Source organism: Peromyscus maniculatus, chromosome 6 (assembly GCF_049852395.1).
Source record: "Peromyscus maniculatus bairdii isolate BWxNUB_F1_BW_parent chromosome 6, HU_Pman_BW_mat_3.1, whole genome shotgun sequence".
Taxonomy (NCBI): domain Eukaryota; kingdom Metazoa; phylum Chordata; class Mammalia; order Rodentia; family Cricetidae; genus Peromyscus; species Peromyscus maniculatus.
The window spans coordinates 48,813,857-48,819,596 of record NC_134857.1 but is presented as its reverse complement, the minus strand read 5'-3'; the positions used below and the strand labels follow the sequence as shown (position 1 = coordinate 48,819,596).

Sequence of the window (5,740 nt, the reverse complement as noted above, 5' to 3'; positions counted from 1 at the left end):
CACAATTGGTGAATTAGGATAATCAAATGTAAAATAGTTCATACTATGGGGTTTTAGTACACTCTGAGCTCCCAGGAGAGGCTTCAGCAACTGTAGCTGTTGGCAAATGGGAAGCCTACTCTAGATACTTAAAGAATTCATCCTTACACTTCTGTTGCTCTAGAATCACTCTAGGTACCAAATCTGTATTAGTTAGGGTTCTCTAGAGGAGCAGAACTTATAGAATAAACCTATTTATACATAGAAAGGGGATTTATTAGAATGGCTTACAGGCTGTGGTCCAGCTAATCCAACAATGACTGTCTACCAATGGAAGGTCCAAGAATTCAGCAGTTATTCAGTCCATGAGGCTGGATGTCTCAGCTGGTCTTCAGTATACGTCAGAATCCTGACGAAGTAGACTCTAAAGCCAGTGAAGGTGTGGACTTGCTAGTGAGGGTGAGAGCAAGCAGGCAAAGAGAGAGCACCTTCCTTCTTCCATGCCCTTTATATAGGCTGCCAACAGAAGCTGTGGCCCAGAATCAAGGTGAATTTTCCCACCTCAAAGATCAAGATTAGAAAGGGCTCTTCCTACTTCAAGTGATTTAATTAAGCAAAGGTCCCTCACAGGTGTACCCAGTCATTTGGGTTTTAGTTAATTACAGATGTGGTCAAGTTGACAACCAAGAACAGCCATCGCAGAAAGGAATATTAACTATAAGTCTCAGTCTTTATGGCAAATATTAATCAAGCTGGAATTCTTGCTTCTTGGCTGGTGAGAGGCTGTGATAAGACTTGGGTGTGCAGCTGCTTTCCTTTCTCAAGTACTCCAAGTTTGCCTGTCCGTCTTGCCTCATTCCAGGGTTTCCTTCACATCAAATTATAGCGATAAACATGGAATGGTCCTTACAAGGTGACATTGTATGGCATTGCCTTCTGCACACCCAAATGGGCCTGTCTAGTTCATACACAGGCTCCATTTACTGCTTCCTTTTACATAAAAACGCTTAGGAGCTCTGGGAAGTGATATGAAACAGAGGAGAGAAGGTACAGGGTGAAAGTCTGACATGCTTGTAACACCAAAGAATCAAAATTCTAACAGACAACACTGCCAGGCACCCAGATCCATCGGTAACCACAGCCTTAGATTCCCTGTATCCCAAAGGTCATTAGGAAACAGAAATTGGTAAAGAAAGTAGATTTATTTACAGTTTAGCCAAACAGAGGGAAAAAAAAATCTATTTCCTCTTCAATGTGCATGTGGCTGTTTTACAATCGATAGAAAACCATGAGACAAAGGCCAGAAAACATGTAGATTTAGCTGTGAAGTGGGTGAACCCATCCTTTCCTCTCAGGAAGAGACCATTCTCCATTGTCTCCCTTCTCAGCAGGCTGATTCCATTCTCTGTCTGGAAGACACAGCATCTCCTTTCAGAATTTAGAATATCTCTTCTAGTTTGCCAGGGTTCTGGGCCATTCTCTCAGCATGGGAGCACGGAACAGAGTTGAGCCTGTCCTCAATCCTGACAGGAGGGTGAGGAAACAAACAGAAGAGGTGATAAGCATCATCCTCCAGGAATAACCAGAGAGATGGTAGGACACTGGTAGGAAAGGTCTTGGGATAAGGATTCAAGGAGGACATTGAGATGGATTGTTGGGGATATAGAGTTAGACAAGAAATTGTTAACATCTTGATAGACAAACAGACCACAGCATGGTGGGGCTCTGAGGAGAGTTCAGGCTCCATGACCAAACAGTATATTAAGGGCTCTGAAGAGAGCCCACAAGGCAGGAGTAGGGGGTCTCACCTTATCCATATCTGAGGATGGAGATGGGTCTACAAGGCTCTCCGGTACTCAGGAGAGAAGCAGAGAAGAGATCAGGGAACAGGATGTATGGCCACCAACACTCACTTGGGTGTCAATCCACTTCCCCAGGGAAGAAACCCTGGCCCCTGGAAGTCTATCAGCTTGAGATTCACAGGCAATGAGGTAGGGACACCCACATGACAGTACAATCCCTTCTCTTCTTCCATAGACTTCATACTGGTGAGGCAGAGTATGCATTACTGTGGCCCTGGTAAGAAAGGCATTCTACAGAGAAATGCTTTATCACTATCAGATTAGAAAAACAGTGGACCCTAAAGAATTCTTCTAGAATCCCACGCTAGGTCACAGGAAAGACTGAGGCCCTGCTGCCAACAGGACGGGAACCTATTTCCTAGGAAGAGGTTTCACATTTATGACAAATTGACATGAATATTTCCTAGCTTTGGTTCATTTTTTTTTTCCTACAAAATGGCTGCTATAATTCACACTACAAGAAAAGACAGAACGAACCTAAGAGTCCCTCCCCCTGGTTTGGCAAAACTGTAAATAAATCTATTTTCCCTTATGAATTCTCCTCCTGATTCCTTTTAAGATGTGCAGAGTTTGTGGCTCTGGGGAGCACTCCTGTGATACCATCCCAGAGAGGACTCAAGGACTCTAAGTGGGGAGTCAGGTAGAGGCCAGAGTGTTGTGCTTGGCAAGGGACTCCAAGACTTCCGAGGAAGAGGGTGCAGTTAGCCCTCACCCCGGGGACTTGTTTATGAGAAGCCGAAATGCTGGCACTAGAAAAAGGATTAAGTCTTTTTTTTTTTCCCCCTCAAGACTTCAGTGAAATTTGCATAATTTTTAAAAAGAGTGTTCTACTGAAACCCTCTGTTCTATAAACAAGAACAAAGCAACTGGAGGGTGAGCCAAGAGGAAGCAGGCCTCGAGAGGAGGGATATTAAATGGTTTGTGTCGGGACTGAGAAATGCGGAAAAGCTCGTCCTGTTTGGCCTTTCTAGCTCAGGATTCTGACTTAATGCTTTTGTCGTGTTAACTATGGCATCCCACCCCACCCCACCCCACCCCCACCCCCCTCCCCCAAACACCTAGTGTTGGGGGAAATTGGGAAGACGGCTTCCCAGCAGCTCACCTACAATTTCCTGCATCACGCTCCTTGAGTGTTTTGTGGCCAAACTGGGACCCACAGTATTACTGTCTCCTGGGCACTTGCCAGAAATGCTGTATCTTAACCCGTTCCAGACCCACTGACCTGGAATGCTCGGGGACAGGCTCAGCAGTTTGGGTTTTGCTCAGCAGAGGATTCTGATGCACACTCAAGTCTGAGAGGCACTAGCTAAAATGAGCACTGATTGTAAATAGTCCATGAAAGTAACCAGTCTATGATTTTCTAACATATGAAAGAAATATTAAAGTCAATTAAACAACCAAAAGTATTGTAGAGCAACCAACCACTGTAAAATCACCCTGCCCTGTCCTGGCCCCGAGCTCCTTAACAGCCAATGTTTGAGTGAATGGTCAAGCAACACGTGCAACCACTCCGTGCTTTTCCACTAGCTCACCGCGCATGCTCCAAAGCCCCTGTGAAAGCCTACCCCCCCACCCAGCCCTCCACTGTCTCCATTCCGAGTCAAAGGCAACCACCATTCTGTTCTTCTCCCCATTAAGTCTCCTGTAGAGTTTGATGTGTTGTGACTTTGTGGTATTCCTTGGCTCCTAACTGCTGAGATGCCCTTGTGCCACAAAAACCCTTACGCATATACCAATCTTTTGCATTTCTGTTCTATCTGTTCTATTTGGAGCCAGTTTGGGGTGGGAGACAATTAGAGGAGTCTTCACACCTGCAATTATTTGTTTTTAATTTCAATCCTAGCATCTCTTTCTAACCACCGTGAAGGACGTAGTGGGAGATGATATAATGCCTTTTTACTGTGTTCTGCTCCATAGATAGCACCGCACATGTAAGAGCTGGGAAAGACTGCAGAGCCCCTAAGGACAGGAGATGCAGTGTACCCACACGTATGTGTAATCTTTGCAAGAGTAGTTCAAGCATCTTTCAGTTCACGTAGACTTTCTGAAAACTCTGCAAAGAAAAGAAGTGTTCAGAAGAAAGACCACATACGCTAGAGAAAGGAAAGTTTGAAGGCATCGCCAGGAAATGTGAAAACCAGTATCTCTCCTCAGGGGTTCAACAGAAGTTCAGCAAGCCCTGTGTACCCAGGAGGCCTCTGTTGACCTCGTGCTTGCTCTGTTTTCTTTAGGAAACTTAATTTCTTCAGGATGCTTATGACAATGCCCACGTTCTTCCAGATGTCGTTGTTTCCAGGGGTGGAGAACTGATACCATGTTAAATAGCACACATGCTCAGCTGTGGTGACTGGAGGTGAGGCCAGCAGTCTCCTGAGCAGAGTGTTTTTGTATCAGTCTGGAAAGGCATCAACCTACTGACTCAGTTGTGCCTGAGAAATTGGAAGCCTCGGGAGTCTCATGCTGGGAGAAGGAAAGGCTGGAGTCTGGGGTCAGCCGGGAAAGAGATTTCTGACAAGTTGTGAGACCCCCTCAGAGCAGAGACAGGAGATGACATAATGTTGGGTCACAGTGATGGGCGGGACCACACCCTGATCAGAACTTCTTAGTTATAAATACCGCTTACCCCTATTTAAACCTAAATCTCCTGTCTGGACTCCCAAAGATGGACTTAGGCAGTCATTGGATTTCCTTGCTACACTTAATTACCTTCTCTATCTGGTTTTATCTATTGTCTGTTCAACTGGCTGATGGAGGACAGGTGGCTGTTAGGAATGATGAGCCCTGGCTCTGACCCTAACAACTCCAGTAACTCTATGACATGTTTTTTTTTTTTTTAAATCATATTTTTGTGCTCACTTTGTCAACAATACATACCAAAATAGGAATGATGCAGAGATTAGCAAGGGCCCTGTGTGATGACATACAAATTCTTGAGACATTACTTTTTTTTTTTTCTTTAGAGAAAAGTCTTAATGATTATGATCACTTGCTGCTCTTCCAGAGGACCCGGGTTTGGTTTCCAGCATTCCCATGGCAGCTCACAAGTGTAACTCCAGTTCCAGAGGACCAAACATCTTCTTTTGGTCTCCTCAGGTACTACATGAATGTCAGGCACTTACATATGTGTAGGCAAAATACTAACACACGTGAAATAAAGACAAATTTTAAAATCTTAAACATACTTTGCATTATCTCCCAGTCTTTTTTTTAAACCTGGCTTTGTATTATTTCTATACTTATTTATGTGTATATATTTACATAAGTATATCTTATACTTATTATGTGCACACGCACATGGGACATGTGGAAATCAGAAGACAGCTTGAGGGAATTGGTTTTCTGCTTCCACCTTGTGGGTCCTGCGGAGTGAACTCAGATCATCAAGCTTGGCAGCAAACACCTTTACCCACTGAACCATATTGTGGGCCCTGAATAACAGAAGGCGAATAGAGGCAACACATGTCTCCACTGGTCAGGAACATAAGAGTCTAACTATGCTTACTACGCTTTCTTTTTCATTTGGTCATAGCAATGCTCTATGCTCCACTAAAGTCTGCTCCATCCGTCTGCCTCATAAAATTAAGACAATGGGAAATCACACAGTGATGCCTCCAGCCAGACTGGTGTGTACATATAGTAAGACACACAATGAGCCTTTGTTATGAAGCCCTGACGTACAGGCACCGTGTTATTGCAGAATAGCCTCACCTGTCCAGACTACAACATCAATTTTCTCACAATTTAAAATGAGTCGTATAGTTTATCACATTTCCAACATTCAATAGCTTTATTTAATTTAAACAATAGACATATCAAAATTACTGATCTTTGGGGGTTTGGATTTTTAAAAACTTAAAATATCTTACTAATTGGGCAATGTGTGGCACCTGCAGGGTAGT

The 5,740-nt window shown here is 43.9% G+C and overlaps 1 long non-coding RNA gene and 1 pseudogene across 1 annotated transcript; both read left to right on the top strand.

Annotated features, from left to right (window-relative positions):
* The first annotated feature begins 1,459 nt into the window (after positions 1 to 1,459).
* LOC121830455 (uncharacterized) lies at positions 1,460 to 4,994 on the top strand. The gene is made up of 3 exons (XR_006073671.2): positions 1,460 to 1,572; positions 4,073 to 4,194; positions 4,802 to 4,994. It is a non-coding gene; the product is annotated as an uncharacterized LOC121830455 (long non-coding RNA).
* On the top strand, positions 4,698 to 4,791 carry LOC121830608 (U6 spliceosomal RNA; annotated as a pseudogene).
* Positions 4,995 to 5,740: the final 746 nt, after the last annotated feature.